The sequence below is a fragment of the Macaca thibetana genome, chromosome 8, assembly GCF_024542745.1.
Source record: "Macaca thibetana thibetana isolate TM-01 chromosome 8, ASM2454274v1, whole genome shotgun sequence".
Lineage (NCBI taxonomy): Eukaryota > Metazoa > Chordata > Mammalia > Primates > Cercopithecidae > Macaca > Macaca thibetana.
In genome coordinates this window covers 40,172,275-40,198,786 of record NC_065585.1, presented here as the reverse complement: position 1 = coordinate 40,198,786, position 26,512 = coordinate 40,172,275, and the positions used below count along the sequence as shown (strand labels likewise).

General features: G+C 38.4%; 1 long non-coding RNA gene across 2 annotated transcripts; it reads left to right on the top strand.

Moving 5' to 3' along the window:
• The first annotated feature begins 732 nt into the window (after positions 1–732).
• On the top strand, positions 733–13,801 carry LOC126960736 (uncharacterized). Of its 2 annotated transcripts, none has more exons than XR_007728094.1 (3): positions 733–883; positions 12,029–13,027; positions 13,617–13,801. It is a non-coding gene; the product is annotated as an uncharacterized LOC126960736 (long non-coding RNA). The 2 variants fall into 2 exon arrangements; XR_007728095.1 differs by lacking the exon at positions 733–883 and adding an exon at positions 5,395–5,787.
• The last annotated feature ends 12,711 nt before the right edge of the window (positions 13,802–26,512 follow it).

The window sequence follows — 26,512 nt, the reverse complement described above, 5'->3', positions numbered from 1 at the left end:
CTACCCTCACCTATTTTCTGCCTGTGTGAAACTCACCCAAAGGAGTTTATTTTCTATGAGCATTCATTCATTGATTCCCCCTTTCAACAAGCATTTATTAAGCACTTTATACATTCTAGGCAGTGTACTAAGTGGTAAGACACAGCACTAAATAGCATAGTCATGATCCTTGCCCTCTCAGGGCTTATAATCCAATAGGAAGCGAGGAGCGGGATATAGAACATTCAAAATTCAGATTCTGCTCATGTACTACAGAAAGAGCGGCAGCAATTCCACTTAAACTCATTGCAAATATTAATAGATCATGACCTAAATGGGCTTTGCCTACCGTCTTGGGCCCAGGCCCTAAAACTGTGGCACTGCCATTTCAACTGCTAAATAATTTGCTCCCGAGTATTTGTGTAATGGGAAGAGTGTGAGTGTGTACGTGTTTACCATATTAGACTGAAATGTTTTAAAAAACACACATGCACTTAAGATTCTGATGTAAGTGTTAAGATAGGAAATGTGTCAAGAGCTCTAGAAGCATGTAGCTATAGCTAGCATGCGTTCATGGCTTACTGCATGTAAGGTTGTATTCAAGGAGATTTGTATTTGTATTATTTAATCTTCAGAACAGTCATGTGATGTAAAAACGATTGTTACCTACATGTTTCTAACAGGGATTCAAAGAACACAGAGGCTAAGAAAATTCCCTAAGGAACTTTGGTACCAGGGTATATATCCTAACTACTGCCTTACAGGAGAAATGATTAAATTGAACCTGAGAGTTTGGGAAATTCTCTGAGAAAGTGCCATATAAATGTCGCATCAGTTTTTTTTATCTATAAAATGTGGGCAAAAGGCTTTCTACACCAAAGGATTGCTTGAAACAATAAATAAGGTAATATATGTAAAGTCATAATGATACACCTGTCGTCGTAAGCACTCAATAAATTTAGCTATTATTAGTATTCTTATAATTATTAATAAATGGAGAGACAAAGATGCTGATAATGAGTTAAACGAAATGAAGTAAGTGGTAAAGGGTGCTCTGAAAGAGGGAAGGACATTGGTGAAGGCTCAGAGGTGAAGGAGAACATGATAAGATCACATTCAGATATCTGGAATATTGCTTATGACCTTTTGTAGTCTGGCATTTTTTTCCTGCGCCGTATAAATTGTCTTTGCCACTGGGTGGTGTGCTGCTTGATGGCAAAAACCAGGAAAAGTTTTCAGTTTAGAAGTGAGAGTGAGTTGATATGTTTACTTTCTACCTATGTGAGTGATGATGGTGATGACAGTCATAACAGACTTCACAGTTGATGTAGCATGTCTAGAAACATTTCCTCATCTCCATCTCCATCAATTGTTATGAATAGCGATATCAATTAGAGCTGCATGAAATGATTTGACTACAACCGAACTTTTCTTAGACATAATGCTGGTCCACCTTTACCATGATGGGGATGCTCTTGACTCTGAACCTGAACCATGAGAGTGAAGCTCTCAATCCTTTGTAGTTATTACTTTGTTACAGGGCAGACTTCTTTAAAAGATAGCACAGATTTCCAGCTTAAAATGGTTGATTGACCACATGTTTATTTCCACTTTCTCTACACATCAAATGGAAAGAGAGGCATAAACACACAAGAGATGGCGGATGGCTTGATGCTGTTCTTGAGGTAGTGAGTTCCCTCTCTGATGAGGACTGGATTAGTTCTTGTTGGAACAGAGTGGATCGTTATAGACAGGACGCCCTTCTGGCTTTGCCTCTTTGCATGTGTCCAGTTTCCCCAGACCTTCTCCACCATGATTTGACACAGCTTGAAAGCCCTTGCTAGAAGTCAAGTTCATGCCCTTGAACTCTCTAGCCTGCAGAACTGTGAGATAAGATAAACCTGTTTTCTTTATAAATCACTGAGTCTCAGGCATTCTGTGATAGCAACACAAAGTAGACAATACCCTTTATATTCCCTGTTCCACCTAAGCTAAAGACTGGAGGTTTACTTTCTGGAGAGGCTGCATCACAAAGACTCCGGTGTCTGTACCACTAAGCAAAGCAGAGGGAGGATAAGTATTACATGGAAACAGAGGGATTAGGTAGACATTTCATACTGGAAAAAAGAAAAAAAAAAACACTCCCTTTTTTTCATTTTTACCTCCCAGAGCATTGGGAATCTCTTTTCCCACTCAGACAAGATGGAAGGATTTTTCTTGAAGGAAACTGACCCACTCAAGAGACAAAATCTACAAGACTAGACATTTGTGATTTCCCCTCAATACTGACAGTCTGGCAAATACCCTCCACCCAATTTCTCTTACTGAATAAAGCCCACTATCTGATAAGCCCTTCTCATGTACACAGACATATTCCAACTAGCACTTTACTACTTTGCTGAAATTGGAATGGACCCCAAGATTACCTGATGTTTCAGATAAGTCTCTAACATCAAAGACAGTGCCCAAAAGATATAGAAAAAAAGGAAGCCAGAAGATAAACCATACAGGAAGCTAAGTAAATTTCAGAGAAACTATGTTTCTCTGAAAGATAAGATATTGCACATATGAAATGCAACCAAGATGGTATAAGTACCATTTAGAGGCCCAAAAAAAATATTGAAAATAAAAAAAGTAAAATATTAAAAATTAAATGTAAGTGTTGACTAATAAGCAAATCTTCCAGAAGAAAGACCAAAATATTAAATACATAAAAATATAGGAGAAAAGGACAAGAAAATTAGAAGATGATTCTAGAAGTTCCAATGTCGAAAAACGGTTACTGCAGAATATAACAAAATGGTGGGATAGACACCATTAAAGAAGTAATAAAAGAAAATTTACCACAACTAGGAGGGCTGGGCATGGTGGCTAACGTCTGTAAGCCCAGCACTTTGGGAGGCCGAGGTGGGCAGATCACTTGAGACCAGGAGGTTGAGACCAGCCTGGCCAACATGGCAAAACCCCGTCTCTACTAAAAATACAAAAAAATTAGCTGGGTTCAGTGGCATGTGCCTGTAATCCCTGTTACTCTCCGGGCTAAAGCAGGAGACTGTCTTGAACCTGGGAGGCGGAGGTTGCAGTGAGCCGAGATCGCGCCACTGCACTCCAGCCTGTGCAACAAAGCAAGACCCTGTCTTAAAAAAAAAAAAAAAAAAAATTAATTTCTAGGTCAAAACTCTTACCAAGTAAAAATGGTCATCATGTGAAGGGATCCATAAAAATACAAACTATCCAATATTATTTTATGAAATTCAGAACAGCAGGATAAATAGCAGATCCTAACAGATTCCAGAGAGAAGAATTGAAATAAATAGATCACATAGTCACACAGTAAGAAAGGAGCAGAGATAGAAATGACTTATTTCTATGACAATGGGGAAATATCTTCAAAATTCTGAGGGAAAATGATTTTCAACCTAGAAATCTATACCCACTAAAGCTGTCAATCAGTTGTCAAGATGGAATAAAGATATGTCCAGTCAAGCAAAGTCTCAAAACCCAAGTTCCTCAGTACCATTTCTTAGGGAGCTATTAGAGGATGTATTTCACCTAGGGAATAAAGGAAGGAAGAAGAGCTTGGGTCAGGCAAATGTTATCCAAACCAAGAGAAATGTAGGGACTTCTCAGATGGGCAGCGGAGGAAATCTTAGGATAATTGCTGTGCTGCATCTCGGAGAATTATCCAGGCTGGAGCAGGCAAAGGGAGGCTCTAGGTCAGCCAATGTAAACTCACCATGTGTACCAAAGTCTGTTGTCAGGATTGCCGAAGAGTAAAGGAGGCTACACTCTGGAACAAGCATCAACTTGCAGAGAATTGAGAACAGGCCACATTGTGCTAATGGCTAATTTGTATTTCCTTTAAAGGAAAAATGTAAAAAGCATGATATCTATGCCTAGCAGCTTTTTTTTTTTTTTCTCAGATAGAGGTTTTATTTTTTCCCACTACGTGAACATATGGAGTGCTAACCAGATTCTTTAGAAAAGCCATGTATTATCTCTAATATTGAATGATTTTTCAGTGAAAGCTACAGTGCTTCTGAAATGCCACTACCATCATAATCTTCCAGAAAGATTTAAAATACTATGGTAGCCAATCTCTTTCAGTCGGTCAAAACTCATGTCAAATGGTGTGCTCAGATATTGAACTCAAATGCAACTCCAAGCCTTACAACTCTGCTCTTGTTAAGGTTAGTGTCATTGAAGGTGGATCTTTGTGTTTTTATTCCATGAACAATTTATTGGGTGTTAGAAATAGGACTTTCTTTTTGGACATGAGTGAGTTGGTTTGTGGCATGGATGTAACATGAATCAGATCCAGTACGAGGCATCACCTAGACTCTATAGGAAGGGGCATTTGAAGAAACAGATACAGTGAACAAAATGCTTTGAATTTTTACTTGAATCTTTCAAATATGGAAGGAACTCAATTTAACACCCACCACACATATCTCAATCATCTTTTCTCTTTTCTCCAATTGTAGCTCTGGAGGTCTTCACATGCCAAACCTTTAAAATTCTCCCCAGAACACAGCTCATGAGGCTTCACTGTGTCACTTCCTGTTTACCCTTCTTCCTCAACTCTTTATAGTGTAGATCAACTTGGTTCTCTTGACTTAATTCCATACCTGGCTTTGCCGTAACAAAGGAGAGGTCAATAAATGACTCAGCAAGGAAGAATTGTTTTTTTATTTTTTTCTTCTTTAGAATTCCATGTCTTTTATCCATTCTCTGGATATAGCTTTATGGCAAGGTGTCAAAGACATGCCTTAGAAAACAAGGGGGAAATTTAGCTGATCCTAGAAAGACAAAATTATGTGTAGTAAAGGGGGAAGATTACATGTGAGCTGAAAAAATCTACACATGAATAAGTCATGTTGTTAGATAGGGAATAGTTTTCATTAGAGGTTCTAGAAGTGGTGCAATTCTTCTATCAGTGTATGCATGTAGATACATCAGACCGCCCGGCTCCACCACTGTCAGTAATGCTACCCATTGTCCTACTTTCTTAGCCTGAAACAATAAATGAAAGCCCTTCACATCCAGAAAATATACTGATTGAAATATCATCTTTGGGAAGTCTGTTCTAAAGACGTTAATTGATACTGTGTGAAGAAGTATAAGTGTCTGTCATGAAAACCATTTTAACGGCGGGCTTGTTTTCTTCTTTAGTTTGTGTAACTTGGCAGAGTGTTAACTTCCCCCGTAGAAAACCTATTTTGATTTATGAATGTTTTCAAAATTTTAAGATTCTCCAAACCGTTGTTTCACCTGTAAGTAGAGAGATAGCTTGTTTGGCTAACTGCCTTGCGTGACTCTGTGCCAGGCAATGAATAATGCCATGTTCAATATTCTAAATTTGTGTTCCAAATTCTGAATTTCCAATGAGCTGCATGGAACGCTACTGATAAGTGACTGATTTTCCCTGCAAGGATTGTCTTATTTTAAACTTCAAATTTAGTTACCTTACTTTATGTAAGGCAATTTTGAATGGGTTTTAAAGTGCAGCTGAAGACTATTCATACCTTTCTAAACCTAGAAGGCAGAAGAAGTGAACTAATGATGGAAGGCATCTTATCTAACAGGACTACAGGTCTTAACAGCAGCACACAGGGAACTTTCTTTCTTTTGAAATGATGCTAGCCAACCTTTAATAGAAATCTCAGGTACAAAGCATTACTGAAGTTGCTGGTATTCACCCCAAAGGATTTCTGTGTATTTAAAAATACAAATATACTGGTATACATCGATCTGGAGCTGAGGAAACAGCGAATCATATGAGTGACCAGATATTTCTTCAGTACTCAAGTAGGCTGATCTAAAGTTCTAAAGTTTGGCTGAACCTAAAAATGCTGTTTACCAATTTTTGTCATCCTCTGCACCTTATCCTAGGCTGTATTCCAGCCTTTCCAGCATAAGGGGGAAGGAGGGCTTGTCAATGGGGAATGTCTGTGAGTATTCCAAAATAATTTTGTGAACTTGGGCATCATTTTTTTTTTCTTCTTCTCTTTTTTTGTTTCCAGGTTATATGTCAGCCAGGACTGTACCTAACTGAATCTGAGTTTGCATAGATTATGCAGCTCATTTATTTAGTATAGATGGTTTGAGTACAGGTGCTTAGATAATTCACACAGCTTTCCACACTGACCTGGGTTGACCAGATTACTGCACATTCTCACATATCTCTTTAGCTTTGTAAACTGTCAAGAGCTGAAAAACCAAGACTTCCTTAAAAATTATGTTTAAAATATATTTAATATCATCATTCATGTACTACATATTTTGATTAAAAGTATAAAATATGACTTTTTTTTCTGGATGTAGGGACCATTGCTCTGGAAGAAATGAATATGTTAATTTCTGGAAAGAAAGACTCAGTATTTCTGTGGCTAGAACTGTGATTGGGCAGGCAGGATTCTTTTGTTTTCTGTGGTCATATCATATTGATAGGTGATATTTTGTATATTATCAGAGGGATAAAACAAAACTGATGATAGTCCCGAATAGTGACTGAACCAGGAGAAAAATACAACATAGGGCAGTTAAGCTACCTATCAAATGACTGCCTGCTGGAGTTAGATCAGGGAAGTGTGTTAGTGCTGGCAGGCATTTTGAGTGAAGAGACAACTTGATAAGCTCTTTCTCCAAGCTAATTGGGTAGATGTGCTTAACATTGCTCCCTCTAGTGAGGGGAGGATAAAAGTGTAAAGAGAGACGAACCAGGGGAGGAGACCACTGCACATTTTGTTCTGATCTAGAATGTGGAGAACATGTAGGAGACGGATGCACCGACATACAAAGCCAGCCATGAACTTGCTGCACAGAGGCTAGAGTGACCGATTTGCCTTTTGGTTACCCCTCATGTTGAGAACCATCTTATATAAAACACAGACCCATGAAATACAAGAATGAATAATTAATCTTAAACAAGAGTAACTTGTGGCCAGGTGCAGTGGCTTATGCCTGTAATCCCAGCACTTTGGGAGACCGAGGCAGGTGGATCACGAGGTCGGGAGATCAAGACCATCCTGGCTAACACAGTGAAACCCCGTCTCTACTGAAAAAATACAAAAAATAAGCCGGGTGTGGGAACATGCTCCTGTAGTCCCAGCTACTCGGGAGGCTGAGGCAGGAGAATCATGACTTGAACCTCGGAGGCGGAGGTTGCAGTGAGCCGAGATCACGTCACTGCATGCCAGCCTGGGCAACAGAGTGAGACTGGTTCAAAAAAAAAAGGAACTTGTATTAACATCTCCATTGCCCATTTTCACTCCAGAAATGGCTCATTGAGGGGAATTACAGCTTTCTGCAGAGATGTAGGGAAGTACTTTGAGTGGTAGAGGTAGAAGTGGTGACATCTAGGGGACAGTTGGTATTTGCACAGTCTGGGGATGGTATGGCAGAGGCCGGTGGCATAAAGAGCTTCATATGGAGACACTGGGTCTGAGATAGGGATTCACAGTCAGTGTGGTGGGGGAACAGGTGTGGATCTCTGAGAGTCCACTTAGAATGATGGTGACTGAGACAGCGTTGCTAGGTGCCATGGACCAAGACATGTGAGGACTACAACAACCATGGACAAAAGAAGCTACTTCTCACCCACTTGTCTGGTGCTGTGTAAGTTCAGCATTTTTATGAGGTACGAAACAGATGAGGGGCACCCCAGTGACTGAGATTGAAGTTCTCAGCAAGCAAAAGATTAGGGGTTTAAAACTAAAATTTGATTCAGAGAAATTTAATAAAACAGACACTTTTAAAACTCTGATATTTTAGTGTTAAATTCTTCTGTGTTTTGGAGGAAAGATGTATAAAACACCAAGTTCAGAGCATGGTTTATGACAGGTGTTATTTCTTCAGAAAATGTTTATTGAGTACCTACCCTGTGCCAGACTCCATGCCAGATCTTGGACATAGTGAGTCAAACAAAACAAGACTCAATTCCTGTGCTCATGGAGCTTACCTCAATCAATGGGGCTCACTCCGTTCAAATTTAGTTACATGAGGGGAGCCAGGTTTAAGGACAAAGCTGACTCACAGATGAGGTCAAAGCCAAGGAAACCACAGGGAGGGTAGAGTCAGTGGCCTGATGACACTGTGAAAGTCTGGTTGAAATCCCTGCTGGGAGTCCTACCTCTGACTTTCAGCTACAGGAAGAAAGAAGCTCCCCTGCATGCACACACATATTCTCTCTCTCTCTCCACCCCCCACTCTTTTTCTCTCCCCCAACCTTTCTCTCTCCTCCCTCGCTCCCCTTTCTCTCTCTCCCTCTCTCTCTCACCATTTCTTTTTTACTAAGCCAGTTAGAGAGTTCTAACACTTGGAACAAAAGATTATTTACTAAAACACCCAGAAAAGAAGAGAATGGCCAGATGTGTATCATATTTAAGGATGGTAAATCAGAAAAATCAACCAGTTGAAGGAAACTTAAGCATGTTTGCATAGCCTCGAGACCAGAAAGGAAAGCTGTTCAAAGAAAAGCGCAGTGAGTTGTATGTAATTGGAATGTGATAAATAGTGGTTTACTTGAGTAAGGTTAAGGTAAGCTTTACCAATATTATAAATCAGTTGACTAATAAAGAGGATGCTTTTAAGGAAGATGCAGTGATGGTTACAGGCAAGAGGAAACTCTCCATCATTAAGCATTCATAGAAAAGAGTGAATGAAGGAGGCACCTATACACTACCAGGAAAACGACAGGATAGAACAGCCCTGTAAGAATTCCATTATATTATAGACCAAAGCTCTAAGATGCTGAGGTTTGTGAAAACTGCTAAGAATCATCAAAAGGAATTTTAAAAAGTTACAGAATAAGCTCTCCTAACTGACCTCTGCCTAATGACACGCCCGATTAACTGACACTCTTTATTCTGTTTTTTAACATCCTGCCTAAAACCTCAGCCCACTGAAGGCTCATGATTGAATCCCAGGCTCTTTCTAGTGTGCCTGTGCATACTAGGCAGACCTGCAGTCGGAACTGCATGCAACTGGGGATTCCATTTTGTTTCTTCCAGTTCGTGACAGTTTTATGTGCCGTAGTAGTGAAATATGTGAATTCATGAAATGATTAGAAAAGGTTAAAAATTCTAAATTGAGTGTTTTAAAAGACTTTGTAAAAATGAGTTGCTAAAACAATATAAATGATTAATAAAAATGAGATAAAATAAAGAACAATAAAGGAAACCACATTCTAACCAAAAGTTCCTCTTGCTAGTGTTCTAAGTTTTTACCGCACTTTAAGAAATCAAAAGTGGAGGATTGGGGCCTATGTTTCCGAGTTATGGCATCTAAAGGAAAGTAGGGCAGAACTCCAAACGGGAGATTCACACTCAAAAAACAGGCTCTTACTCTGTATCAAAGGAGTGGGGAAAAAATGTACATTTAGATTGTTTAAGTGCAACACACACACACTTGAATCTACCAACTACTCTAGGTGGATCACATTAATTAAGGAATTTCTACTACATGTTCAGAGGAAAAACGAGAAGGAGCAGATCTATATAGGACACTTGTGTTATGCTAACTGATGAAGTCCACAGAAAGAGCTATGTAACTCTATTTTTGTTCCATCTCTTCTGTCAGTAAGAGTGTTCTTTATATTAGAAATAATATAACCATTCTAGTTAAGAGGGAATTAACAAACAACGCAGGTGAAAAAAGTGCCAAGATGTTTTAAAAGTTTAGTTCTTCAGGCTTTAGTAAATTCATTCTACAGGTTTCAAGAGGAGTTACAGTTGAACTCTAAAGAATGGTAAAAAATAGAAGAAATAATAGAGGACTTGTTCTAAGTTTCCAAAAGGGAAGAATTTGGATTCAGTATGTTTGATTCAATGCTAGGGAAACACTGGAATGTTTTATTAAATGTATTATTTATGAGAACTTAGAAACAAAATCAGTGATCACTTAGAAATCACATCAAAACAATCTCAAATCTTTCTTATTGTTGTTATTTTATAATATGCTGATGAAATCACAGGAAACAGCCAGAAAACTCTAGACACAGGACTTCAGCATATTTATTATGATATTCTGATGGACAAGCAGAAGTGATATGGTAATATGGAAAGAGCTGGCATTGATTGAAGGACTGTATCTAGAGTAGAGTAAATGCTAAAGAAAGGCCTCCATTGGTGCAGCTATGTTTTCCTCTTTGTCTTATCTTAGCTGACTTCATCAAATAGTACTGATCAAATTTTCAGATGACAAGAGATGACATGTTTAAGACGAAGGGTAATAGAATCAAAAGAACATGACCAAATAGAGTAATAGACTGAGGTCTGTTAAGACTAAAATCCAACAAGATTGGATTTAATTGGACATAACTCATGTAGTTATGGGGAGTTGAATTTGAAACCCATTTATCCGGGTTGGTTCACCAGGAAGTCTTGTAGCAGCCGTGGAAGCACCATTAAAGGATGTTAATGTTATGCAATTGGCAATGTCTACCTTATAACATGTTGAGGTTATAAATCATTAGCCATTAGACACAGTGTCTAGCGTGTGTGTTAAATATTCTCAGTTCTCATTCCAGTCAGTTCCAGAGCATCCTGCACAGAATGGAGACTAGCTATTGAGGAAATCTGGGCAGCGTGTGGATGTTCAGAATTCCAGAGAGAGCTTCAGGTCATAATCTTGAGAAATCTATTCGTATGAAAAGGACCTCTGAGGAAAGTGTATCAAGAGAAAACAGAGTGAAAGCTAGCCAGCAAACAAGTACCCACGGATGGAATTGGAGTCCCAGAAGTAGGGCCATGGTCAAAATGAGACAGATTAGAAACCTAGACTCAACCTTTATCGATGGACTCAGTAAAGGTATGAGAAATGAGTTAGGGAGTGACCGAAGAGACCATGTAAAGACATGTAAAGACAGTGAAATAGAAGCAGTAGTTCAAAGTTAAGTTCTAAGTTAGGACTGGGCCTAAGTTTGGGCTTCCCTGTGATGATAGCAGCACTTGCACATTTTTCTTTTAGCTACAGCAATCTGCTTTCCATTTGGGAATCCCCTCTCACCCACTGTGTATTCTTTGTGGGACTACACACTAAGTCACCTTGCCTTTCTGTAACCAGCATGAAGATGTGACCCGAGATAAGACACTGGACTCTGTCTGGACTTTGAGCTTTAAAAAAAGTGGGATGCAAGAATAAATACAAGTAGAGGGAAAAATCTTTCTTTTCATTTTTGGTTCAACAAAGGTCTGTTTAGGCTCTTATTTTTCTGATCCTAGTTCTCCTACCTTCTTGGTAATTATTCAACCTTTGAAGGAAGTTTTTTGCTGCTAGAAAAAATGAAAAGTGGCCAAATACTGTGGTATAACACTTTAGGAATGTACTTGGGTTGCTGTTTGTATATTACACCTCAAGCTGCTTTCTGGGGGAAAGTCTGGCTTTTCCTATGGGTACTTGGGGAGCCTGCCTCCAGATTGCCTTTCTCCACTAAATCATTTTGACACACTTGTGCATCACCATCGATTGTGTGGTGTGATATGAATGATTTGTTTCTGTAGTGATGTTTGTGAGTGGCTTATATTTTCTTATAAATTAAATCAGATCCAAGACTCTCTTTATAACAAATTCACTCCTATTCTAACCAACTTGGTTGCAAATAGACTTTCTTAAGTGGGAGAGAAAAGTCTGGAATGACTGGCAATTAATGGAATTATTCAGAGCCTGGTGTCGGCTGATGGGAATGTGTCATGATAGGAATCTCTCACGTGTATCACTATACGCTGACTGCTTTCCAGAGCATAGTGAAGTCATCAGCTGGGAGATGAGTAATATTACCTTTAGGAATCTAAATTCCATCCTGGACAGAGCTTCCCAGCCTATATAGTCTGATATAGTCTGTGGCTATATCATCAGATAATAGTATCTTAGTTTGTTAAAGAATCACCTATACTGATACGTCCTTTAACATTTTACCCCCATGTTTCTTTTTTTAAGGACACATGAGAAAAACATACTAAGTGCTTACTACATGTGCTGCAAAATATTGCTGAGGACACTGCCTGCCATGTTTTCAAAAAATATATTTTTAATACCTTCTGTGTTTCAGATTCTGTGTTAATCTCTGGGTATACGATGAGAATGAGGACAGACCCAGTTGCTCAACTCATGGACCTTGCATTCTAGAGGTGGAGACACATTAATCAAGCAATCACAAAATTAGATGTATGATTACAAATTAATAATTGGTATGAAGAAAAAACATATACAGTGTCGTGAGTGCTTTGACAATGGACTCTTCAGTCTAGGGAGGACTTTCTGGGAATCTGAAGGATGATTTAACAGCTGAAGGATGAGTGGAAGGCAAGCAGGAATAAGGTCAGAGCAGGGACTCCAATCACACATTTGCTGGATATTTGGGTACCATTATTGTCTCTTTACCTTTCTTCAACTCCTATATCCAATTTGGACTCTGCATAAGTTGTATTTTTTTACCTTGGAAAATCTATCCAAGGCAGAAAGAGGCTTATCTTTGCTATATTTTGAAAAATGAAATAGTTTATCTTACTTTTTCTAGGAACATTCACTTCCTAGCTTGAATTCAAATCTTTTTTTAGTTGATCTGTTTTGTAAATTGTGGTTACTATGACAATAAATTGATTCACTTCAAAAGCTATTAACAGCAGATTGGCTCTTCTGTTTTCTTTGTTGAGAATATTATAATAGGTAAAATGTCAGCAATAACCAAGAAAATTCCAGGGACAGAGAAAAATGGCACAGGAATTTTGCAAGATATGATATGCCTCCTGATGCATTATAGAATTTAATTTATGATGGGTAATTGAGAGATATTAATTCATCCCATGTGAAAAACCAGAAGCACAGGTTTAAGAATGATAACCTTTCTTTGGTTTTCACCTAATTTCATTCAATACTTCAAATCAATATTTATTGATCTTCTACTATGAGCCAAGAACTGTGCTAAGTACTAAAAATAAAAAGAATAATAAGACAGACTCTTCATCCAATGATGAAGCTACCAGCCTGAATCGTCATGGGCACAATGGAGAAACATTAAAGTCAGAAAAAAACATGAAGCTGATGCAAGGTATGTTTCCTTTCTTTTATGCAGCATATCATAAAAAAGACAAGAGTACACCTGAGCCAATGACAATGTCTTCAGTGTATTTTCCATTTCCTAAAAACAGTGGATGTGAGATAAATACATTATTCAAACATACTATCTGATGGTAAAAATACCATCACCATGGACACTTAGTACAAAGCCGAGAGGGTCCGTGAATTACATACCCTGAGAAGAGGATATGTCCATGAGTTCCCAACCAAGAACTTTCTGCCTTAGTTAAGAGCTGGCCTGACTTTCGGGCCAGAATGCCTCCACTCACATGTCAGCACTGCCGGTTGACAACCATGTAATTTGGGCGTGCCACCTATTCTGAGTTTCAGTTTCCTCATCTGTAAAATGAGGACAACAATACTAGTATCTAACTTAGGGGGCTATTATGAGAAAAATATTAATATTTATAAAGCTCTTTGAATAATGACTATTAAATAGTAAATACCCATGTATGTATGTGTGTGTGTGTGTGTGTGTGTGTGTGTGTGTGCCTGTATGTTTGTGGTAAATAAAATGAATATGGCAACTTCAGGCTGAAATGGTTTTTCTTTATCTAAAGGGAAAGGACCAAGATCAGAAATCCAAAGGAAACACCCAGCTCACTTTAGACCTTGACTTTAGGCTTCCTTCACATTCGAATTGTAATGCACTGGAGGATGTTGCATCATGGGACGCATTCCTGGGCCAAAAGTCTGTACGGTCCTTTGCACCTGGTCCTGTGATGGCAGAACCTTTCATCTCATCTTTATTATTATTGTTATTTTTTTACTATGACTCCGGTGTTATCTTCAAATTAAAAAAAAAATTGTTATTAGTTTCATTGTCGAATGACCATTTTTGCTCTTGAACTTCTGCATATACCTTCCTTCTGAGCTCTGATTTGCCTTTCTTGACTGTGGCCATCACCATGGCACCCACAGCAATATTGGAAAGTCTATTCAGCTGTACCTTGATCTCTTTCATCACAATGACATATGGATTTTCAGCTTCTGTCCCATCAGCATAGTGGATCACTGCTCCTAAGGAAGACCAAGGGCAATCGAAATTTACATCACAGGACCCACCATGTCCTGGCTTCAACATTTTTAATGCTGGAAAGGGACAGAAAGGAAATGGATACACAGGACATTAGGATATGAATTTTGACACCCCATCCTCTCTCTTCACATCTTAGTTCTCTAATCCTGAAAGGTTAAAAAAACCTTTAACATGTTCCCACTCTTAAAAATCTCATTTGATCATGCTGGGTTAGAAACTCGTAGTAATTAAGAATAGCAACTACAATTTCTTAAGCACTTACATTGTGCCAATACCATTATAAGCAATTGACATAAATTAACCCCAGTTGTAAGCACATTTTAAAGATGAGGATGCTGAAGCTCAGAGGACTTAAAATACTGCTCACATTCAAATAACTAGTAATCGGCAAATCCTGTATTAGAGTTCAGATCTGCAAAACTGCAGAGTCTGTGTTCTTCCTATTGTCACAAAATTTCTTCAGTCTTCAAGTCACTTCCACTTCATTTCCTACAGGGAAGAAAATAGATTGACTTCATAGCTTATTATCCTCCATCATCTTTCAGTTATTCAGGATCTATTTTCCAATTTCTGAAATATCTTTGCCTCTTATTGATCAATCTCTTTTATACTGTTTACTCTTTATATATTAAATGGCTTTTTAGTAAGTCTCCTGAATCATGAAATGTAGAAGGACTAAAGTTTGAAATCAGTGAGCATTCTTATCCAAAACTTATAACAATTCTAATGTAAGAGAAGCCTACAAATGCCACAGTATTGAGAATGTGAAGTGTTTGAAGGCTGCTACTTCTAGAAGCTTTGTGTTTTCATAAGTTTCCTGTGTAGGATTAGTGTGCCTCCCCATTCTGCTAACTCCCCACCCCACCCTGGTCTTATTTTCCCTTTAATTTGCATAGCAAGTTTTTTCTTAATCAGTAATCAACAGTAGCATGTAGTCTCACCTAGGACATAATATCATGAATTCTGTGTTACTGGAAGCCAAATTAATGAAGTTTTACTGTATCAAATTCCTGCCTTATTTTTTCCATTGTTCCTAGGTTTATTAGTTTTCTTTTGATGAGTATTTACACCTCCTTAACGAAGGAAGATTACTTAACAAATGACCTTCCCAAATGACAGAAATACCAGTATATGTAAAGCAGAGGCCAGTAAACAGCAATGACTCACATTGATCTTAACTTTATCGAAAGCATCATTGTGTTCCTTGGCATGAGGAAAAGTAATACTTTAAGTCTTTCAAATGCAATAATAAGAGGCTGTAGTGCTTTAGGAAATTGGAATCTGGAAGTCATAGGATGGGTCAAGAGACCAGTTCCTCCTCTAAGGAGCCTGGGTAGAAAGAAAAATAGCAGCATTGTGCTAGAGGTCTAATGAGACACCACCACCAGGGGCTCTCCTGCTGAACTCCCATGTAACCTACTGAATGCTTTGAAAAAACCTACTTAGGTAATTCTACAGTTGTGAATTGGCAAATTGGCCGGAGTCCTGAATAGCCTTGAATTTAAGTCTGAAAGGAGGAAAAAAAGGATATTTTATCAGGTCTTGTAAACTTATTTGGTTTTCCTCAGAGTTCAGACCATCCCAAAAACACCCATTTTGACTTTGAATATGTCTTATACAACCTCCATGAGGCCATTGAATTCTTATCTATTTATATGCAGACAAATGTGTGATGTGTGTGTATGTATGTGTGTCTATGGGGGTGGCAGGGTAAATCTTTTCAAGTGCAGAAGTTTAATGTTTCAGCTCATTTTGGGTCCTGCAAAATAACTTAAAATGGTCATACATAAGTGACATAAATTTATTGGCTTGCATTCCTAATTTTTTTTTTTTTCCAGAATAAAAAAGCTTTCCAAAAATTACCTGTGGGTCCCAACACTTCTCTCTCCCAATTTTGGTATTGCTTTTTTGTTTATTTTGAGGTTGAGGGTTATCTACGACTTATTGGCAAGCTCCAGTTCAATCAATTTAGAAAGAACTTTTAGGGCTGAGTTATTTTTAAATGCCTGAAAATAAGAGAGCCGTGAATGGAAATCTAATCACAACTTAACCTGTAGTCATGCAAACAGCTATGAAATCAAATGAGTTTCCAACCCTCTTAACCCATTAATGCTTTCTGACTGGCTGTGTTGGCCAAACGTCGTTTTTCAAAGAGCAGGAAAAGGGAAAGGCACATATCTGGATGGGGGTGCGGTGGATAGGAAGGGAGTGGTGCTGCGGATGCAAAGAAGGAAATCTCTAGGATACAACAATTTCCTCATAGACACAAGCATGCAAGCTTACATAAGCATATATCTTCCTGTGTTACACATTGTTCATGGTTTTTTCATGAAGCCTTTCCCTAGTAAATATCAAGCAAAAAACTGTATTGTTCAGCTGCATCTGATTTTGAATACTTGACGTTTTAGATATTCAGCCTCTGCTGTCCTCATGATTGGACTTGCTGAGAAACACAGTTTCACAATTTCTTGGGGTTTTGTGTCCATTTGAAAAATATATAACTTTGGCTGGCTGGCTCTCTGGCAAACCTCTATTATCTTTCCCATTTTGCAGGTTTCCATCACTATTTCCGTTCTCTCTCTCTCTTTTTTTATTTTTTTGCCTTTGACTCTATCTCCATTTCCCTGCCACTTTGCAGGGTACTCTGATCCTTTTCATATGCTCAGCTTAACTTTAATTCTGTTACTATTCTAAGAGCTACATCAACAAACAACCAAAAAAGTATCCAGAAAGGCTACTCTGGGGAAAAAATAGTTGTCTAAAAGTATAAGGATTTGAATTAGTGAACAGCGTGCATGTAAGAAAAGAGGTGCGTATGTTTGTGTGTATGTCTCTCTAACACATATCTAAATGTCTGGTATCAATACAGGTGGTTAACTAACTGATATGTGTTAGTTTTCTTTCTTTTATTTTTGTACTTAGGCCTCTTCAGAAAAGGCAGGCATTCTGTTATGACACACACACCAACTATTGCAAAATAACAATTGAATTAAAATTCTCTACTTCATTAAATTATCAAGGCTCATTTCTAACCTCCTGAGTTGCCACCCCAACTAATCTGAATCTAAACCAACATAACAAACCTGCGTGAATGAGGAAAATCCAGTTTGGCATTCAATGAAAGCCATACTTGACTATTTCATCTCTTGGTAGAAAAGGCAAGCTTGTTAAATGTTGCTTTAGTGCCAAGTGGTAATTACCCCCAAATGATTTCCTAGGGTTGGACCAAGCCGCTTTTATGAACATTTACCTCCAATGTCGGAGTATGAGAGAGAGTAAAAACAGTCTTTCTTTTTCTTACATACACTTTCATAAAGACGAAAAATAAAAGGAAAGCCAAAGTAAACATGTTCTGTTCCTTTCTTTTGTTGGGTGTGGAACCTTGAGTAATGCATCTTTCCCTGTGCATTCTGAAAGAGGCAAACTGGGAACACGGTCTTTTGGTGGAACTTACACAATCTATTTATTATACTTAGTACATGAAGTAGCCGGTTCTTACGCTATTACCCCTGTTTTCAAAAGTCTACCCCAAACTGCAAGAAAGAAAGAATCATGTCTTGGTGTTGAAAAGGTGGCAATTGCATGGAAAAAAACACCCCCCAACTTTTTTGTTTTGTTTTGTTTTGTTTTTTTTACAGGTGTCATCGTTCCTTTACTAAAGATCTTCTTTGCCATTGTATACTTATCTATTATACTCTACCACATCCACACCAAACGGGTGTACATTTGAAAATTGAACGGAAATCGCCTGCCCTAGCATGTGCAGCTCTCGTTTTATTAGTTGGTATACGCAATGCTTAAGGCCTTATGTGGCTCTCCTTTGAGACATGTTATCACAACATTTAATAAACTGGCGGTTGATTCATACTCCAGACTGCATTCTAAAGAATCTCAAAGTCCTTTCAAAATGTTGTGAACAAGCAACAAAGTATTTTTTTGGTAAGTTTTTAACATTTTGTGATAGTTATAAACTGCTTTGTCATTAATATCCATCAAACTAAAGACATTTGGCTGAAAATGAAGAAAAGATTTATGAAATTTAGCTTCAATTCTATTCATGAGACTGAAATAAATGTAGGAATATGAAAAAGACTAATGTCTCTATGTTAAAGAAATCGATTTCCAGGGTGCCAAGTGGAAAAGTGTAATTGAAATTGACCCATTAAATGATTACATTATTTGTGTACCAAATCTAATATATTTCATAAACTATAGAGCTGTTTCAGTAACTACCTGCCAAACTGTATATATTGTTCCTAATTAAATTTTATAAATGTACTTCTAGAAATGTGGAGTTGCAGAATTATCCAAGTAATATGTCTCTACATTTATGAATCCTGTTCCAGAGAATTAAGACAAGGCAGTGCATTTCTAATCTCATGATTATTTCATGACTTGTGAAAGCTATAATAAACAAGATGACAAAATAAATATTCAAGGGAAGGTTCCAAGTTAAATTTCTGAAATATACTTGGAAATACACCTATTTCTTTCTTATTTTACCCCGATTAATCACACTGTAGTAAGCACCTGACCTTTACAAACACATTTAAAGTCTACTCTTGAGTACCTACTAAGGTATGGTAAAATGCCAGGTGCATACATTTTCAAACAACTTTTCCTTTAACCTTGGCCACCTCTAGGTATAACAGTTGTCATTATTCCTTTTGTTCAGTGACAGGTGATGGGCAACTTGTTTATAGTACAAACATTTAATTTTATGGTTGCTTTAAATCTCCCCCCTTTTATTATTAGACTGTGAGTTTCTGAAGGGCAGGAATAGTGCCCTATTCATTTTTGTATTGAAAGAATAAAAGAAAAAATGTATTGTTTTGCAAATAACTTAAAGGTGTGTTCCCCCTTTGATTTTGTTTTGTTTACATTTAATTTTCACTGAAAACAACCAAAAGACTCCAAGATAATTATTTTATTAGGGTATAGTTGACAAAAAATTTGTATATATTTAGTTTCATAATGTGATGTTTTGATATGTGTACACATTGTGAAATGCTTAAATAAAGCTAATTAACATGCATCACCTCATACTTTTTTGTCATGAGATCATTTAAGATCTCAGCAATTTTTAAGTATATAATATATGATTATTAACTATAGTCACCATATTGTACAACAGATCTCTTGAACTTATTTCTCCTGTCTAACTGAAATTTTTATCCTTTGATCAACGCCTGTCCTTCCCCCACTTCCTCCTCCCCCAGCCCTTGGTAATTACCATTCTATTCTCTGCATCTATGAATTTGACTTTTTCAGATTTTAGATACATGTGAGATCATGAAATACTTTAAAGACTCTATAATTGTTCTAATTTACCATATATATGGTAAATATATATGTATATTTTACAATCAGGGTAAGAGTAAATTTTTTCACAATGTACTCTTTGGGAGAAAATATGTTCTCTTTCATATGAGAAGATGATTCTACTGGCCAATCTTATTTTTTAAGAAGTTACTGAGTATAGGCCGGGTGCGGTGGCTCATGCCTGTGATCCCAGCACTTTGGGAGGCCGAGGTGGGCGGATCACGAGGTCAGGAGATCGAGACTGAGACCATCCTGGCTAACACAGTGAAACCCTGTCTCTACTAAAAATGCAAAAAAATTAACCGGGCGTGGTGGCGGGCGCCTGTAGTCCCAGCTACTTGGGAGACTGAGGCAGGAGAATGGTGTGAACCCGGGAGGCAGAGCTTGCAGTGAGCCAAGATCACACCACTGCACTCCAGCCTGGGCGACAGAGCGAGACTCTGTCTCAAAAAAAAAAAAAAAAAAAAAAAAAAAAAAAAAAAAAAAAAGAGTATAAAGCATGCATACTGCACTATGTTAAGTACATATAGAGATGAATAAGGCAAAGTTCTCAAGGAGTTAAATTGTTAAATTGTGAAATAGGCTGTCAGTCTCCCTGGTGCTTTTTCTCTCTTTGGTCCCTATGGCTTGTTTTTCACCCAGGACTATCTTTCTTGGGGAGAATTAAATACTTCTTGTAAGTCATTTGGACCGAACTCAGAATGAGTGAGATGACACAGGTAGGGGCCTGCTCTAGGAATTCATCTGTCCTCCTGTGGTGGCGATAGAACACAGTGTCTGCAGAACAAAGACAAAGGCAACAAGCAAATCCACAAAGCAGTTGGTTTCCTCTAGGTCGAATGAGTAAGCAACGGGGGGATATTTACAGTAGGGAAATCAGGACCAGGGGACACATCACAATCCAAGAGAGCAGATAAGGCACTGAGATTGACTGGGATCCAGTTCCCAATCCCATCAGAGTCTAGTCCAGAGCAGTGGAAATGGCAAATTTGGTCCCCAGACCTAGTAACTGGTTTGCTAAAAAGTTTTATAAGAAAAGAAGTTAAAAACAGAGAGAGGCCCAGGTATGGATGGGACCAAGGTTGGTGCTCAACTAGTTAAGGGTGATTAGATGACAGCCTTCCCCAAACCATAGCAGCTTCTCATATCCATCTACTCATGATACGGGATTAGTTCCAAAGACAGCGATGGGGTTGAACCTGTGTTACTGGATTAGCTTCCTATGATTTCGGTGCTGTATATCAAACCATGCGAAATCTAACAGACTTATGAAAATAAGCACTTACTGCTTGTGAGTTTATGGTTCTGCTAGTCAGGTGGGCTTTGGCTGATTGCATCTGAGCTTATTAGTCTGCAGTCAGCTGGCAGGAGCTGGCTGGGATGGCTAGTCAAGGATGGTCTTGTGTGGCTCGCTGATAGTCAGGGTGATTGGGGTTACTGGGATACACATCTCACATCATCCACCAGCTTAGCTCAGCCTTATTCTTATGGCACTAGATCAGGTTCCAAGAGAACAAGCAGAGGCATGCATGGGTTTTTGAGGCCTAGGCTCAGAACAGGCATGCTGTTGCTTCTCCCTCATTCTACTAGCCCAAGTCATAAGGAGAGCTGAGATAGATTCTACCTCATGATAGGAGAAGAAGTAAAGTTGCATTCCAAAGAGGATGGATATAGGGAAGAGTGAGGAATTGTGGCCATTTTGCAATCTACCACATTTGGGGCCCTGAACTTCAACTGTTAGGAAGAAGCAATATGTAGTCTAGAAACTAGGTGGGGCCAGGTGGGTTTCTAGCTCTTCTATTTCCAGCTATAAAAATGCTTTCTCACCTTGTTGATGAGGGATAAGCATATGACTATAGTAACTCTCCCTAGTGCATGAATAACTAGTCAGCTGCTGAACAATCTAGTCCTTGTAAAACAATTTTAATCACAGTACCTTACATGCAGTTTCTTCTTCTGTAAAAGGTGGATAATTGTAATACCTCATACGATTTTCATGAGGATTAAATAAGCTAAGAAAAACACATAGAATGGCATCTTGCATAAAATGGTGATCAGCAGGTGTTAGGTGCTGCCGTTATTGTTTTATCATCATTTTTGTTATTATTATTTGTACTAGTTTACCTAAATAAAATGAGATGGTTGCAGACAATGGAGACTATTAAGGAGTATGGACTTTAAAAACGAAAACAACCTTCTTTCCTTCACATAAGGACAGCTTTGAGGAAGACAATCATTTTGCATCTTTTTTTTTTTTCTCTGGTGAGGGTGATAAATGTGTGCCAACTGGCTATATTTTCTGAGGAACACAGCTTGAAAATCATTGCTCTAAGAGACCAAGGATCACACACTCAAATGCCCATGAGGCCTGACTGGTAACACCAATCAGCAAAGCCAGTAGGGTGTAATTCAGTAGAGAGGTGGATACTGTGGCCAACTGGAGCACCAGCTATACATAAGAAAGCTAATCTCAGATAGAATTGGCCTTGACTGGTGATAGAAGGAAAAAAGAGGCTATTTCTTGTGATCACAACTTTTTCAGAAGGTAATGAGACTGGTTGGAAGAATAGGAAATAAACATGATTCCACTGGGCACGGTGGCTCATGCCTGTAATCCCAGCACTTTGGGAGGCCAAGGTGGATGTATCACTGGAGGACAGGAGTTCAAGACCAGCCTGGCCAACATATAGTGAAACCCCAGCTCTACTAAAAATACAAAAAAAAAAAAAAAAAAAAAAAAAAAAAAAAAATTGCCAGGCATGGTGGTGGACACCTGTAATCCCAGCTACTTGGGAGGCTGAGGCGGGAGAATTGCTTGAACCAGGGAGGCAGAGGTTGCAGTGAGCCGAGATCACATGACTGCACTCCAGCCTGGGCAACAGCAAAACTTTGTCTCAAAAAATAAAAAAGAAAATAAACATGATTCAAGTAGTGAGATTATGGAAGCTCTTGAAATTGAGACGTAGTAGGGAAATTTAGATTTAACGTGGTGATGTTGATTCAGTGGAAAAGACGACTTTTAAAACATTTACCTCCATTTAATAAAAAATAAAAGTAGTATAAACCATGAAAGTATAAATATTGCCAGAAAAATATAAGTATAACCAGGAAAGTATAACTAATGAAAGCTTGAGCTTGCTACTGAAAAGCTGAGGCCAGAGGTAAAGACTATGGATTTGGGGGAATGAATATTCTTTGAAGGCATAAGATTCTGGCCTGAGGTGCTGAGGACCAGTAGTGCTAGGAATTTTGTATGCATGACTATAGGGCTCTTTAGAATTGTGCCATAGTACAGCATCATGCAATAGAATCTAAGTTGTTCTTTGCAATAATGAATGTCAGCAATAGAAAATAAACCTGAGACATGTGCATTTCAGTGTATGTGTGTGGACAGAACTAAAAGGTTTAACATCACCTACAGATATTGCTGGAAATTCTGTGTACAGATTATTGTCCTTATGTGGTACATCTAGCATATATTTCCAGATATTTCTCTGGCTCGAAAGCTTGGTTTTCATTGGGGTGTGTCATCTTCCTCTTGCAAACACAAGAGTACTAATGCACTATGGCTCTATTTTATGATGATAGTCTCTCCCAGAACCATCATCTACTAATTTTGTTTAAAAATGTAAGCCACATCCTACTTCTCTGATTGGTAGATTTCTTCCCACCTTCCTAATGAATCTCCTTGGAATTCTTCATTTTCCCCTGTAGGTGATGCTCTTGAGTTTATCGTATTCCTTCTCTATTTAGTGGCACTTGGCAGTAGTTCCTGGCAGCACGTTTATATTTTTTTAAATGCCCACCTTTAGCTACAGGAGATACATTTTTTTCCCCCTCCAAATGCTGATTCTGCCCATAAAGGTGCTGACCCTTTCTTCATCTATGCCTTCATCAATCCCTGTCTCTAAAGTGCACTGACCATTTTCAGATGCCCGGGTTTACCCTGCTGGGTTTATAGTAGCAGTTCCATAGTCAAGTTACAACTCAGTCTCTTGAACTGACCAAGAATGCAGATTATAGAGAGAGGCTGACTTCAGAGGTGTGTCTTCTTTGTACTCGTTGTATTCCCAGAGAGAGGCATCATTGGTCTGCTGAAGGGGTCAATGCTTTCTTCTGACCTGGAAGCTAAGGTCGAAGTAAACTTCTAAAACTTCACACTGGGACTCCTCCCAAGAACTCTCTCAGCTGAGAAGAATCGGCTCAGATTCTTCCCCAGAAAATAGACTTTGAAGGCAGCTGTGTCAGCTGCTTCAGGAATACTGACCTGTGTTTAGTCTGAGCAGAATTCTGTCATAGGCCAGTAATATTACTTCTATATGCCTCAATTTCTTTCTTCCTAGAATAATGGGTTCACACTAGGTGATTATAAGTGTCTTTCAGCACAAAGACTCTAATCCATGTTAATTGATAGGGAACCATGTTGGGTTCTTGAGTAATATAAATTATTGTGAAGATACATGAGCCACATTGAGCTACTCTTCTTCAAACATAACTTTTAGTAGATCAAAGCCTCATTGCTCTTCCGAACCTTCCCTTCATGTGCCTGCTTGTTCATCGTTCCCATTTTTATAGAGAAAGCAGATGAATAAAGAGCAAGTGGAAAGTGGAAGAAAAATAATAGTCACCCAAATGGGAAAAGCTGGTTTGGTATATCAGTCCATCCCTCCAGATAGACTGTATTAGAAGGTTATGTGAAGACAGAAAAAAGATGTGTTAGATAAACTGAATTTTTAAATAAATTAGGATAAAGAATTCTGACACATCCATTTCAGGAGAGAGACTGTGCTGCTAATGGGATTAGAAATCTGCCAAATTCTTTGATTTTTAACTTTTTATGCATTCATCCTCATGCAAGAAATGGCCTTTCATTCCATCTGGAGAGGACGGACTGATGTCCAAAAGCTCCCTTTCTTTTGGACAGTGCTAAAGTCGGCACTGCCAATGTTTGTCTGCCTGACTCTCCTTTTGTATGCTTTCTTTGCTGAGTGAGTCTTATTAGCTGATATTTTCTTTTTCAGATATGTTTGTTTATTTGAACAGGATGCAGTCCAGTCTTGCTGACTTGCGAGTCATTTTTTGTTTCTTGCATGGCTTCGTCCATCTCTGCTTTGCTTCATTGAAGGTTGATATTACTCTTGATTTCTCAATGGGAAATCTTTTTCCCTTTCCTAATACATGGGAGGTGAAAACGTCACTGAATTCCCAAGTAATAAGAAACACACAGATACTTTCATTTTTATTCTTGGCATGATTTGTACACAATCTTGCATGAAGAAATTGGGATATATTTCAAAGTTATGTTCTATGTCCATAAAGTGTTGTGGGACTTTATTAGAATCACAATCTATGAAGGTCTCTTTTCTCAGCTATTATGACAACAATTTTTAAAAAATTAATAACCAGCCTTTTACCTCTTGCATTACTTATTTAACTTTGCTGTCTGACCATTAGCTCTAGGAGAACATGTATTATATTTATTTTATCTACAGATCTTTGGGGCATCAAAGTCACAATGCTATACTGTTGAAAACAATATTTAAATATGATCTAACCCAAAGCTCACTCCTCCCCATTACCCTTCCTCTCACTTCCCATCCTACCTCTTGGTAAAATGGCATGCAACTTCCCCAGAAGTATGTATATAGCTACATAGCCTTGTGTTAAAATATTATTTTACTTTCAAATAAACCATTTTACAGTTATTTAATGATAATTTTTGGAATATTTTTTGAAGAAAATGTCATAGCTTGCTTAAGAAACTGTTTCAAATAGCACCCAACACTCTCCATATCTTCTTTAAATCTAAATTGACCTTTATCTGGATCTCTTGTCCCAGTAGAGGATTGACTTGCCATCAGCAAGTCAAAATTTCACTTTGGCAGAAGTCATAAGCTTCCCTGAATTTACCCAGATGATGGTTTGCTATTTTTGTAAGAGAACACTGCCATTTTGCCAAAAGTCTTCTGTCTTGCAGGAATTGGCTGCCAGTACTGATTTCTTGGGCTGCAAATAGGGCAACAGCTGTGCCTTCCATACCAGGCTGTGGATACAAGGTTGCCAAAGAGGCATTGTTCTAAAAACTGAAATACTCTGATAGTTAGCTCAGCCATCCCTGTAAACTTGTGTTTTTATCTCTTGGACTTATGAAAAAATTAGGCTCAAAAATAGACATTATTTGATTTTATGTAACTTTTGTTAAGTCCCTGAAGTTCACTAGTTTGAATTCTAGTTCGTACAATAGGCAATGATGATGTAGTGGAGGGAAAGCAACTCTAAATGAAGAACGAGGAGACCTGGGAGTTGGTCCTTCCTCATTGCTGGACCTATTGAGAATTTGGTCTTACCATGTATAAAATGAGGCTGTTGTAAAAGGTGATATTTCACGTCTTTTGGTTCTAAGATTATCTGTGAGCATTTACCTCTGTATTAGGGTTCTCTAAAGGGACAGAGCTAATAGGATATATGTATATATGAAGGGGTGATTATTAGGAGTATTGACTCACACGATCACAAGGTGAAGTCTCACAATAGGCCATCTGCAAGCTGAGGAACAAGGAAGCCAGTCTGAGTCCCCAAACCTCAAAAGTAGGGAAGCCAACAGTGCAGCCTTCAGTCTGTGGCTGAAGGCCCGAGAGCCCCTGGCAAATCACTGGTGTAAGTCCAAGAGTCCAAAAGCTGAAGAACTTGGAGTCTAATGTTCAAGGGCAGGAAGCATCCAGCATGGGAGAAAGATGGAGGCCGGAAGACTCAGCAAGTGTGCCCTTCCATCTTCTCCTGCCCGCTTTATTCTAGCCGTCCTGGCACCTGATTAGATGGTGCCCACCCAGATTGAAGGTGGGTCTGCCTCTCCCAGTCCACTGACTCAAATGTTAGTCACCTTTGGAAACTCCCTCACAGACACACCCAGGAACAACACTTTGCATCCTTCAGTCCAGTCAAGTTGACCCTTGATATTAACCATCACAACCTCTAATCTTAGAAAAGGACAATCTTTCTGATTTGTTTTCTTTGGGCTATGAAATGTTTAGAGTAAGTTTTTGATAAGCCAATAAACATATGCTACAGATTTCCAGGTCTAATGTATTAGATGAA